Below are 14,384 nucleotides of genomic sequence, written 5' to 3'. Positions count from 1 at the left end.
CAATGAGCTCTCATACAGGGATTGGCAATGATTGTTTAATATGGATTATTTTCAATTTTGTTTTTTATATAATATGAATAATTTATGCACATAAGCATTTGTTTCTTATAGGGTTAGGCTGTCCGCGTACAGAGCGGAAGGCCCGTGGTTCGAATCCCGGTGGAGGCTGAAAGTTTTTTCACTGTTCTTGATTTTCCAACTCATTACGATTTTATATATATATATATATATATATATATATATATATATAATTTCAATATATAAATTCAATCTAACCGCTCACACTATGTGGTCAAATTGACTGGCCTAATAATAAAAAAGGAACAGGGAACAGATCAACACGCAAAAGTATATATGCCACTTCCTGCTAGATGAAACCACTCAATAGTTTATTACTGTTGATTCTCTTTAACAACACTTTGGCAATTTTTTTCTCACAAAAATAATTTTAAAAAACAAATCGTCAGATGCGTTAAAAGAAGGGATATAGCATATGATATTTTTTTCAGTCGAGGCTCACGTGTATACCGTAAACTGCAAGCTACAAAGTATAATATATAGTTATCAATCTTTTTATGTGAAATACTATAGAACCTTGTGTTATTTATAGTCTTTCATGTGTCGTTAAAATGAAAGCCAGAAAGCTTCCTTAACCTGATATACGTTCACAGTATGTTACACAGGAAAACATCGCAAAGTGTTTCCTGCATTTTGATAAAAATTTGCTGACCATTTGTTAAACGATGTCTCGGTAAATTGAGAGAAATAACTTTGGAAAGACAAGTGTTCAAAGATGCATGCTTTTAAGGTAAATGTATGTTACTTACAGGACGAGAGTGGCGTTTAGATTACGAGAAGAGTAACTTATTTTCCTTTACTTGTTACCCTCCTTATACAAGACCTTGGTTGCATGCACATAACAGAGGTGGCGGGAAGACGATGAAGGGGCGTGGCGGCGTGGCGGCGTGGCGGCGATGAAGTGGTGGTGAGCGGCTATAAAGAGGCGGTGAGGCGATGGTAACAGATAAATGTCGACAACAGCGCGACAGAGATCTACTCCTATCAGTCATTTTTTCCTGTTAAAAAAAAAGATAAAGAAAAAAAAGTTTTTACATTATGGTTTGTCGTTCATAAATGGATATTGGTTTCATTATACATTCATGTTATGCATGAGTTCATTCACTCATTCTTCTCTAAGACAAAGAAGGCTTACATTTGCATATATTGACATTAACAATTTGACAAAATTAGATGGAAATATTATCCAGTTATTTCCCATTTCGTTTCTAAAATTAGGGTAAGTTATTGCAGAATCGCTTCTCGTGTGAAATTCATCTCGTTATACACATTAATAGTCACTGAAGAGTGATGTATGCTACTGTATTTAAAATATAAAGGTCACATTTTCAAAAGAAAGGTTCAAATTCGATGGCTATAATCTTTCTTTGCTTATGTTTATGAACAACTTAACATATTTTTTGTATTTGAAGAAATTTTTTCCAGCGTTCCAGGCTTTTAAGCATCTCGATATGTACGGACTAGAGATGAAAATACATTCTTAGTAAAATAATGGCAAATATTGAAAATACTGTTATATTTTAGCTCCATTTAGTTGCATTGTACCTACTATGATGTGCTCCCTCGACCCTCTCCCACCCATATACCCAACCCAGCCACCTTCAAAACAGAAAGATCATTCGTCACAAGAAATAAACCTCACAACTAATGCTGGGCGGTATCATTATCATTTTTTATTATTAAACGAAACCTAAGTTTCATCTGAACGTATTATGCAACACGATAGTACTCTAGCATTTGAAGCTATACAATTTAAGTAACCAATATTTTTTTTTATAAAAAAGAGAGATAGTGGAGACTAATACACAACTGATTATTTTGTGGAAAACTCTTCAAAGACATTCCCTATAGTAAACACACAGAACAAAAATGATTAAAGTATCCTTATATAACCCAACAACCTATTCTCGAATCAGTAATAAATAAAACAACATCAGAACTTAATATATTGTACATGTCCATTCCCAAGACAGCTGCTATCAGTCTTTGAAAAAAAGATTCTCATGATTTCAAATTCGGTTTCAAATTCATTGCTTCGTGGTGGTAAATATACACAAAGGAGAAGGAATTTTTTGTCACAGAAAGAACGAGAAGGGGGAAAAAACCTATACATTAGCGAACATCTTTAAAGAAATTTCTTTTAGAATTGGGGACGTTTTTATCGTAGAAGTTTGTTTCCAATCTAGTTCCTTCAGTTATCTCAGCATACCTACACGTAAATACAGGTTACCCTTTTTTTAGAAAGTGACGTGGAAATATGGAGTAAGAAACAGTGGTTTACTTACATTTTTGAAATAATTCATTCACTTGATGGTATTCGGAGCCCAGGATCGTGTGAGGGAAACATAAGCATTAGTTTTATATTTGATGTGGATAAGAATACTATGTATGATACAAGAATCGGAGAAAAAAAATTAATATACTAAAAACGACTATAGGAGTACATGGAGAGCGATTGTTTCAAACAAATGCTGAACAGCTTAGATTCAATGTAATGTAATTGATGCCACTGAAATACGGAAACTGATTCAAAATTGAATGTTTGTTTATTATATACCTAGATGGGCCGGTGGTGGATGTAAATACTGACCTTTTGATCAACACACCATAAGCATCAACTTCACGTCCTGTTTCGTCTTTTGTCGGGACTCAACAGGCTTCAAGTACATACGTAATATTTCTTGTTTTATATATTACAATTTTTTATTAAGGGGATAATATATGTTAAAGGGTGGGGGCTTCATGCATGCTTCTGGCATTTATTCATCTTGAGTAGATAAAGCCACGTCTGACTATGACGAATTGATCTCCTTGTCATCAGCTTTCAGCATCGGTCAATTAATACTCGCAATCGACACCGAATGAGATCCACTGTTATTCTCCCACGGAGGCCATATCGTATTTTAAGCTAGAATTTTTTTTCTCAAGGAAAACATTCAGGAGGGGCTGTCGGATTTTGTTGTCGATAGTCAATACTACTCGAGACTTCTATTTGGGTTAGCGACGAAAGACATACGCACAAAAAAGTAACGTTCATCGCGCGCATCTCTCGCGCCTATAGAAAATGATTTATGTCACATTATCACTAACGTGTAAGCATTTTGAACATTATAATCACATTTGCTATAAACACATGTACTAATTTGCATGTAATTCAAGCATAGCTTTCACCACGTTACAGACTCATCCATCCAAAGTTTGGCTACATAGTTCGGATTTTTGAATCCATTAGTCTGTCAGTCACGGGGGAGAATGAAAAGATATATCAAAATGATGTCGAAATATATTACTTCTCATTGCTCTTTCTCGTTTGGATCACGACAAATTTGACAGTTTTTTGACACTTGTTCCTTGTCGATTTTACTTCTACTCTTTGAATACAATCAGTATAAAACTTATGACTAATAAGATTCTCTCTTCTTCTGGTTTTCGTCAAACCAGAATGTGAACCTTCAGACAACGTACGGTGGTAAATAAACAGAAGAAGCCTCTCGTATAATGAAACTGTACGAAACTCTTCACCAATATGTCCACACTGCATGTTAAAGTATATCGGCAGATTTAGCGATGGTTGGTCAGTTATACATAGCACATTCTCAAGCTACCGTCTACATTTCTACATTAATATGAATAAATTATCCACGATCCTTACAATTATTTCATTTTTTTTCCGTCCATGGTCTCTCTGGAAAATAATGTTATGTATTTAGCCACGTAACAGTCGTTATATATATATTTTAAAATGGGCCTTTAGTGTAATTGGGTAGCGGTAAACGTCAACCGCTGAAATGCTTTTCTGAAGAATTGTTACATTTTATTTCCAGAAAAATAAGATCGTACATCCTATAAAGCATATAAAAAATAACTAATACAGGCGTTGATTAGGGGAAAATGTAATATTTCCATTCAAAATTTGGTTGAGAATAAAATTGAAGGGGATATTGAATAAATAAAAACAATGTAAACTATTAATCGTTGTACGTTTGATACAATCGTTGCATTTCTAACTTTCAATGGCAGCTTTAGGAGCATGACTATGTCAGTGGCGTAACGATGAGCCTGGGGGCCCCGGCTCCCGGCCCAAAGGGGCCCCTTATCAGGAGGTCCAAGCAAGCGCGTCCGCAGAAATGTTGACGGGGGGGGGGGGGAGGATCAGTAGGTCATGTAGGTGCAACACGCTACTTGATACTATCTTAGCGGAGCGCCACCATCGGTTGGCGCGGATCGTACCACGAATTATTTTGCCAAAAAATACTCCTAGATCGTCTGAAAAGACACTTCCCGGGCGTTTCAAGTTGCATTTACACATCGGTTATATTGAGATCTCATGTCTGAGGATTTTGACTTTCAATAATTTCAGTAATGCATCAGTATAGCGGAGGGTCCCCTTTTGGTCGGGGCCCGGTTCAGCGCGGTCTGAGCCCATAGGAGTTACGCTACTGGACTATGTATGCTAACTTGTCACTGGTTAAAGACGTTGACGAGAAAGGTGATTTAAGGGGAAAAATCAGTCATCGTCACAAGAGAGTCGATCCTGTCTATCTTTTCATTTTAGTTAACTGAGAGAGAAAAGAAATGAAATATTAATATGAAATTTTATATGTATACTTACCATTTGTTCAAATAATGATGTTATCAATTTGGCTAGACATCATATATATATATATATATGTCTCTTTGAAGAAACAGAAAAACCACAAAAAAACTGTACTTATTTAACTTGTCATTTACCAAAATAGCTTTGAAACTTAACTTGACGTCATCACATGAATGCGCCTTTCAAAATTATAACACAGCTATTCATGCAAGGAGAAGACACTGTTCTGTTTTATTAACTGTCTCTTAAGAGTTTGCGATATTATCTTATTGTCGCTCTTTCTCTTTCAATTCAGTCTCAGAGATGCCTGTATGATCCAAATTTAATTCGGCGTCTTCCAACTTTGTAATTTCCCTCTTGGATGGCTCCGGGGACGTGTGTTTCATGTGGATAGTCATTTGCTGAGGTACTCAAGCTACGTTGGGATTAGAGAGGCCAAAAATACGGCCGATTTGCATTTTGAATAATTAAGAGACTGTCGCTATCGACAGCCAAGCCAAGAGAATTTGAGTCGGCAAAAACCGTTTTGCCTCTTCTCAGCGTCCTAAATTTCATCACGAAAAATACACTCTATTTTTATATTCTCTGACATTTTAAGAGATAAAAGAAAATGGAACGCTGGTATAAACTTATCGATTTGCGACACTGTTTGAGAGGGATTCAAACAAATTGAATCGATTGATCAGATTCTATGTGATCAATCTTGAAATCATTGAAAACTTGCTGTTCGTATAAACTTGTCTTGTCACGTTTGTTAATCCATTTCACCGATGATATGATAAACAGCATAAAGTGGAAACGGAGACTGGTGAACGTGAACCTTTTTCAAATCTGCTTGTACGTTTTTGTCTTGACATTTGACATTTGTCAATCCATTTCACCGATGATATGATAAACAGCATGAAGTGGAAACAGAGACTGGTGAACGTTAACCTTTTTCAAATCTGCTTGTACGTTTTGTGTCTTGACATTTGACATTTGTCAATCCATTCACCGATGATATGATAAACAGCTTGAAGTGGAAACAGAGACTGGTGAACGTTAACCTTCATCAAATCTGCTTGTACGAAGAGATTCTCTTTAAAGTTAAAATCGATTCAACTTCCTGTCCTTCATTTCTGTCCTTCATCATAAAGAAAGAGACAAAAAATGAAAAGTCGAAACTCATGTTCGTTGTTTCCCCAATATTCCTTCTACACTGACCTATTTTTAGAAAGCCTTACGGGTTAGGCAGACGACAAGATTCATATCAGATAATCAAGGCTACTTTCATCGAACTTTGTTTTTCTAGAGCATCGTGGCCATCGGACAGAATATATAGTTAAAAACACTACTAATTGATGAGCTGATGGCATTTACTATGGCGGTGCGCACTATAGTTGTGACGTCACGCGAGTGTTGTGTCTCGTAGCTGGTGATGGCGTATCCTATTTGGCTCAACGGCTCAATGGTGTGAATTATGTACATTTTTGTATTCGTTGTAACTCATTACTTCCACAGATGGTACCAGAAAATGTAAAAACATGAAAGAAGGTCATTGTTGGAACGCCAATTGTAAAATATAAAAAAAGAAAATATCCCACTGATGATTCATTGTTCTGTTTGTCTGTCTGTCTGTTTGTCTATCTTTCTCTTTGTATATATCTCAGTCTGTTTTGAACAAATGTTTGTTTTTCTGTCCACGGTATTTGCTCTTTGCATGTCTGTATTTGGTTAACTTTTCCATGTTTAATATAATTATATGTTTCATGTTCGTTAGTTTATGCGTTTACCTGTTTGAACCTTGTTGTCAAGGTGTTCTTACCTAACGTATGATGTTTATATGTTGTCTGTTGTTTATCTATCACTTGTTAGTGTGTGTGTTTCACCTTTTAGTTTGTTTGTTTTTTTGCTTTACTAGTCTGCTTCTTTAATAATTGTATATTTATTTGTTGAACTTCTCGTTATGTTTGGATTGGACAAAGGGCTAGTTAACATGTCTGAATATGCATTATGCATAGCTCCTTCAATCACCAATCACAACCATTTGATGTTAACGCTAGGCCTATTCTGTATCTAAGCTTTCTTTATAGTGTGCACAATTTATATAACTCATTCATTGAATTGATGAATATTCAGTTAGCTTCGTGTAATGTCATTGGTGTATCAGGTCTATGAAAATGTATGTAGCATGTAAACCTATCGTAACCTTTTACGTACATTAATATCCCTACATGCCACACTCGTTTACTGCTTGTTATAAATATCATACCATCATATTTTGCTAAATATCCCTTTATCGAGGTACTCATGATTCTCACTTGCCTTGACACTATCATGAACCTACGATTACAGTCTTGATGTAAGGGAAATAGGCTATACAAGGATCAAGTTGTTTGGTTTTCGTGTTCAGGCCAACCTTGGGTCACTTTTTTTAGAAAGCACCTACTTAAGTTTCCTTATATGCTCGATTAAAGTATTGAAGTTCCTTAGATAAATTACCCTTTATCTCTATTATCTGCTATAGTTCGTTGTCATCCTCTATAGCCATCTACCTACTACGATACTATAGTTCCTATCTATCAACTATAGTTCTCTACAATCTTATAATTCTCTAGTATGTACTATAGTTCTCTACAATCTTATAATTCTCTTGTATGTACAATACTTCTCTACAATCTTATAATTCTCTTGTATGTACAATAGTTCTCTACAATCTTATAATTCTCTTGTATGTACAATAGTTCTCTACAATCTTATAATTATCTTGTATGTACAATAGTTCTCTACATACCTTATAGTTATCTATTATGTACAATAGTCCTCTACTACCTTATAATTCTCTCGTATGTTATATATTTCTCTACTATCTTATAGTTTCTAGTATGTACTATAGTTCTCTCCATACCTTATAGTCATCTTTAACGTACTATAGTTCTCAACTATCTTATAATTCTCTCGTATGTTATATATTTCTCTACTATCTTATAGTTTCTAGTATGTACTATAGTTTTCTCCATACCTTATAGTCATCTTTAACGTTCTGTAGTTCTCTACTATCTTATAATTCTCTCGTATGTAATATATTTCTCTATTATCTTATAATTATTTCGTATGTACTATATGTCTCTACTATCTTATAGTTGACTAATATGTAGTTCTTTACATACCTTATAGTTATCTAATACGTACTAAAGTGCTCTACTATCTTATAATTCTCTCGTATGTACTATATTTCTCTACTATCTTTTAGTTTTCTAGTATGTATTATAGTTCGCTACATACCTTATAGTTATCTATTGCGTACTTTTGTTCTCAACTATCTTATAATTTTCTCGTATGTAATATATTTCTCTACTATCTTATAGTTTTCTAGTATTTATTATAGTTCTCTAGTGTGTACTTTAGTTCGCTACTTTCGCTATCTTCCCTTTGATTTATTTGTCATTATATGTTTTACTTATCTGCCAACCGATATCTTTGTCTTGTAACTGCTGTAGTTCTCTTCACTATCTATAGTTCTCTAATTTCTGCTACACAGAGAACTATTATCTACTATGTTGTTCTCTGCTATCTACCATAACGTTTTGTAGCATCTACAATAGTCCTTTACTATCTGCATGGTTATATTCTATGTGCTATGTCCCTATCATATGTCCTTCCTTGTGTGTAATTATCTGCTATATATAAGAGACCTATTATCTGCTATATAGTTCTCTACTATACCTGATGTAGATCTCTGCTATTTATCATACTTCCTAAAATTATATTCTACATGTGATAGATATCCATTATATGTCCATCATTGTGTGTAATTATCTATTATATATAAGAGAACTATTATTTGCTATATTGTTCTCTGTTAGCTGATAAAGATCTCTGCTATTCATCATAATTCCTATGGTCATATTCTATATGTGTTATGTCTCCATAATATGTCCATCATTGTATGTAATTATCTGCTATATATAAGAGACCTGTTATCTGCTATATAGTTCTCTACTATATCTGATATAGATATCTGCTATTTATCATACTTCCTACGGTTCTCTGCTATCTGTGTTATGTCTCCATTATATGTTCATCTGCGTCTGTAAATACATAATACGTCACATTATGAAGTGGAAATGCAAGAAGAAAATGAGTTCGTTAAACTACTCTGACTTCCGCTGATTTATTTGTTTACACTGCAGGTACATGTTTTGATATACATTATAATGCGTCGTATTGTTTTAACAACGAATAATTATTCCGTCTCTGGGGTAATGAGAATGCGAATAAGAAACCAGAACGGTATAGAATGGTTGCCCTATAGGAATCATTTCGGGAACAACACACGAAACCCTCTGGCAATTCTGATCGAGAAGGTAAGAGGTACAAAAAAGTAGAAGACAATTTATTAAAGGTATCCTAGTGGCAAAATATTTGGCACAATATTTGACATATTGTATCGTTGCTTAAATGGTTTGTTTGGGAAGTAATTCATATTTATAAAGACAGTCCTTAGTTATCATGCAACACACAGATCGGGACATACCGTCATCGTGTCAAACATACGATAAGCTTTACCTTCCGTTTATGATGATTTCGTTGATTTCTACAAAGTTGAATATTTATTATCGTATTTAAATCCTTTTATATACTTGTAAGGTTCTCAATGGTTTGGCCCCTGTCTACCTCACAGATCTTCGGCATAAAATATCAACAAACTAGATCTCTTCGGTCTGAAAACAGTCATTTTTAACTAAACCCATTATCAGAACTTCTACTTATGGGACCAGGTGTTTTGACCATTCAGCTGCATCATGTGGAATGATATACAGGATAAAGCCAAGTGTGTAATAAATATTAATGAATTCCAAAAAACATGTGAAAACTTACCTTTTTAGAGCTGCCTTTTATTTATTTTCAGGAATTGTGTATTTTCTTATATTATTTTTAAAGTTAAGTTTTAGCTTTTTACAATGAATTTGAATTTTGCACTTATTTTGCTTTTTTACTATTTAATCCCGTTTTTACTTTTTATATCTGTATCTTTAACATCCATTAATTGTTTATATTCTTGATTTCATGCTTTATTTTAAAGCGCCTTAGAGCGATTTTATATTGGATACGGCAATGTATATAGTTCAATAAAATAAATAAATCGTTCACGATTTTTTTATCTTTCTCTCTCTCTCTCTCTAGGCTCTCTTTCTGAAAACAAGAAATAAGTATTTTGTTTTCGTCTTTCTGTATGTGGATAATCATTTGTAAATAATTAAGAAAAGCAAAACACTGTAAACCTAACGATGACGTCTACACCTAAATATTGGTACTTTTTTGCATATATATTTATTCATAAACTACACTCCAACGTTCAACGTATTTTACTGAAAATATTCTTGTTTTCCCTAAAGTGGTATAGAAAAAAGTTATTTCCCTATATTTTTCTTCTTTATTATATTTCTTTTACATAAGATTAATCACAGCATTTTCCTTATTTTTTTTTTTTTGGGCAGAGGAAATTGCAATGAAACTATAGTAACATAGAAATACAGCTTTGTCTTCATGACATGTTTTGATCACTATCTGCGGTTCGCGAATACAAAATTTAAGAAATTTATATATAGTTGTTATTGATAACATAAACACTTATTCTGTAGTGAAACACTGCTTTATACGTAATATACATATTCTCAATTAAACCATTAAGAGACAACGTCTTTGTTTACGTCATAAACTCACTTATTCATCTTTGATGATACCAATATTCCATTGCGATCATTCCTATACGTAATCTGAAATATACCGCTCACAAGAGTTGAAATAAGCTTTCTCGTGTAGCCACAAACATTTTACTACGTTTCGTTATCATCACGACAAACAATTACTATAATAACAGATACCGTGCCTTGCGATTTTATCAACAAGAGTAAAAACCAGAAGATGTTACCGATTCGTAGCAGTAACTCACCCTCCGAAGAAACAAAAACACCAAAGAACAAATGAAGGTTTCTAATTAGAAATCTTTACAAGGAGTATAAAACCACCCAAAATGGCTTAAAACAGACACAATAAACGTGCCATAAAAATACATTTCCATAGGAATTTAATGCATCTTTCCCTCCTGGTTCCTCAGTTTTTCAATGTTGACCATCCTCTCGCATCTTTCGGTGGGGGTTCTGCTACATTATATACAGTTTTTTTGCGCGACTCTGTGGTTTTGCTTGTTTATTAAGATCTCTTGCAATTCTTGGGCGGGTTATTGGAACTTTTAGTTGACGATAAAAGAAAAGTAACACATCAGTTTCAGACTTTGTAATATATATAGATTTGTGTATATGGTATTTTACATTTAGGAAGCCCGGACATTTCCAAATCAATTTTGACAATAACAAAAAAAACGAACTCTGGTAAAACATGTTGCGACATTTCGTCCCTTAAAACTCATAGCAATACATCACTCCCCACTGGAAGTATCAACAGCAATATTCTATAAGCGTGACTCACTCTGATTAAGGTTCAGTTGTCCATTTGGAAATTTTCTTTAAAATTCAAACTCTTGAAGTTTGGACGGCTTTACCAAGATCTTTGCACACCATCAGAACAGTTCTATTACGTAAAACTTGTCTTAATAAAACGAAAAGAAGTTTAAAGTACTTAGGAAAAGCAAAATATTTTCTTTACACCAGACAGTTTCTCTAACAACTTCTCGTGTTTAATCATAAAAGAATTTACTCCGGAATAACAAACTCTTGATCTTACTCTTGGTGTGTTATTCTTCCTCATGTTGATTCGGAATTTTGAATTTTACTGTCTCAAAAACGGGTCGCATTCACGAGTGAATCACCTGGAATATTATTCAGTCCCTTCCTAACAATCACCAAGGAAATCAAACTTTTGCGGTACCTTGCATTCAAGGTTCCTATACGGTTTCATTCACAGCATATTCTTAGTTCCCATGCGATAGTCATACCTGACAGGACTAACGTTTGAATGAATCCACCGTCGGGTAATAAAGTAATAACGCACACATACACATATCCTAAAAATGCTATGTGGGTCTGTCTAAACTGCTTTATATAATCACATTTTTTTTTAAACAAGTTCAATATTGCATTTCTAGAGGTCTGTGATAATACTAAAACCACTAACTCTAGGTCATTGAATGTTCTTTGAGTCAAGAAAGGTATTTCTGCATGGTTTATAAGATGAAAAATTACTTCAGACTCCAGAAATGGAAACTTAGCTTTTTTGAGCAAATAATTCAAATCATTTAACTGCATGACAACACTTTTTGTGATTTTAACGTTTCATATCTCACTATGATTAAAGAAACATGAAAAAGAAGCTTTTACTTTAAAAGAATGATTTTTATCGAATTAAATGAGAATATTATACACGGCTTAGTCATGACAGAGTTTTATGACGTAACAACAATGAAACACAAACCCAAGCAGTTTTATCTATTAATATAAATCCTTCAAGGTAATATTTTCATTTTTTTTATTATAAAACCGCTTTCAGTCTGATAAGAGAACATAAATATACATCTTTTTGTGATAAGCTAAGCAATTAAAATGAATATTCCTTGAAATGAAAATAACAGACTCATTTTATGAGCTAATCTAGAACGTTTCTTTTCGTTTTAATAGTGTCAAACTAATTGAACGGAGTATAAACATGAACTGTTTGTATTTCCGATATATGTGGCAGATATCCGCTTTATTTCTTATCTTTTTGGTTTTGCCATATCAGGGTGAATTTGAAAAGCCTGTGTGGTAGACCATTTTTGGCGGCAAATCGATTCCAATGTGATTTGAAGCGCAAAGGATTTTCGGTTCGTTGAGTACTTGTCGAGCATTCATTTTCGCATGAAGGCATTATTCGTTTCCAGCTGGGGGTGTCCGAAACTTTCCTAGCCAGCCTCGTGGCCTAAAAAAAACCAAAACATTTATTGTTTTACTTCGTAAAAGTTTTATGTATTGCGATCACTGTTCTCATTCTTAATGAAGAAATATAACCGAAACTTTAGTAAATATAGGTCGAACCCTTTTCTTATTTCCAACATGATCTCATGAAAACAGGAGTATAAAAAAGGCATTTACTGTTGTTTTCAGGTTATGCTTGATACAACGAAATTTCACTCAGGCTATGTATTTGTTTTATTCAAAAACCAACTTACGGCCACCTCAATAATAATTTTTCATCACTTAGTGGCTTAAAAAAATATTCTGGTGGCTAAAGTTGATTGTTTAACAACAGTAATTGCTTAAAATTGTCTGAATTTATAGGTGAAAACCACATCGTCATACATTTTGTATTGTGAAGGTTTAAAATAATGTGTACTAATTTGTAAATGCATCTGGCAACAGAATGAATGACGTCATCAGGGCACTTCAGCTTAAAGTATATTTGTTTTGCTTTATAAATTGACAATCCTTTATCCACACTGCAGACAAAAAGAGAATTTTCTACCCCAAAAAGATACATTTGGATTACACTCTAAGGACAGAGAATTTTGACAGCTAAGCAAACATATTTTATCAGTTTTCAAGGGTAAATCAGCAAAGAAGATTTTAGTTGCCTAAGTAAAGCTTTTGAAGACCATTTGCCCAGATGGCATCACAGACCCCTACATATACTGTGATCCAACTTCCTGGAGTAGTTGAAGTAGTTTAGCCAGTCAAACTATATGTTACATTCAATCAACCATGCATATCTCGAGTTAGGGGCAAGGTATTGAGATGGGGGTTTCAACTAGCCGTATATGGAATATTATTCTCTTTAATATACGTTCCGCATTGTTTGTCACCAGAAATCCTTGTAAATGTATAATCCAATTTTTCTCATTTCACTCGGGATTAATTGGATACACATGAGCTCCACAAGGATACTTTTGAGTTCAATTTCAACAAATTTAGCCACTATTGATGTGAATGTTAGGGCATGCACCCTTCTATTACAGTATCCCGCACTTCGCACGACGTTAAAGTAGAGATATGAGTCGATACTGCATGTTTTCTTATTTGTCATTAACAGGGTCTTAGTAACTTCAGTGATCTGCGAGATATGTCAATGCCCGCGTATACGTAGACTGGATAAGATGGGGAAATTAGCTAACCGGTACGATCATTAATCAATATTTCCCCAAGGTAGAGATTATTCACTATAAGTCTTTTGTTATAACTATATTTCCCTTGTGGATTTAAGTAGATCAACACTTGTCACTTTTCAGGCTACTAAATAGCTAATGTTATTAAAGATTTTCAACTGACAACTGACCATTGGGAAACAAAAAAGAAAGCCAGTTCCGTAACGTTTTTATATTCACAACCCCCTCCAAGTTTAAGGCCTGAATATCAACTTTCCCGTCGATTGAACCACCTAACGTTGGCATATATACCCCCACAACCCATGTGTTTGAATGCCTTGGAGGCCTGTGGTTCGGGAGGCCTGGGGATGCGGCGGATGCGTGGGATATGTGCGTGCCAGGTGTGGAGGTGTGGACGTGGGTGTGCGTGTTTTTTTTGGGGGGGTGGGGGATGTGGGGTGTGGCTGTAGGTTCCTTACTAAAACCGTTTAGCATCATGTGCTATCACTAGTACGTGTGTAATAACAAAACGTGTGCATCATTCAAATATTGTATGGAAAAGCGTTGAAACTGTGCATAGCCGTTGTATATATATATTGTCAAATCATTTTTATCGTTACTTTAAAGATATTTAGTGAAATGTTTCACATTTTG

The sequence above is a fragment of the Apostichopus japonicus genome, chromosome 14 (assembly GCF_037975245.1).
Source record: "Apostichopus japonicus isolate 1M-3 chromosome 14, ASM3797524v1, whole genome shotgun sequence".
Lineage (NCBI taxonomy): Eukaryota > Metazoa > Echinodermata > Holothuroidea > Aspidochirotida > Stichopodidae > Apostichopus > Apostichopus japonicus.
Note: the sequence above shows the minus strand (reverse complement) of the source record.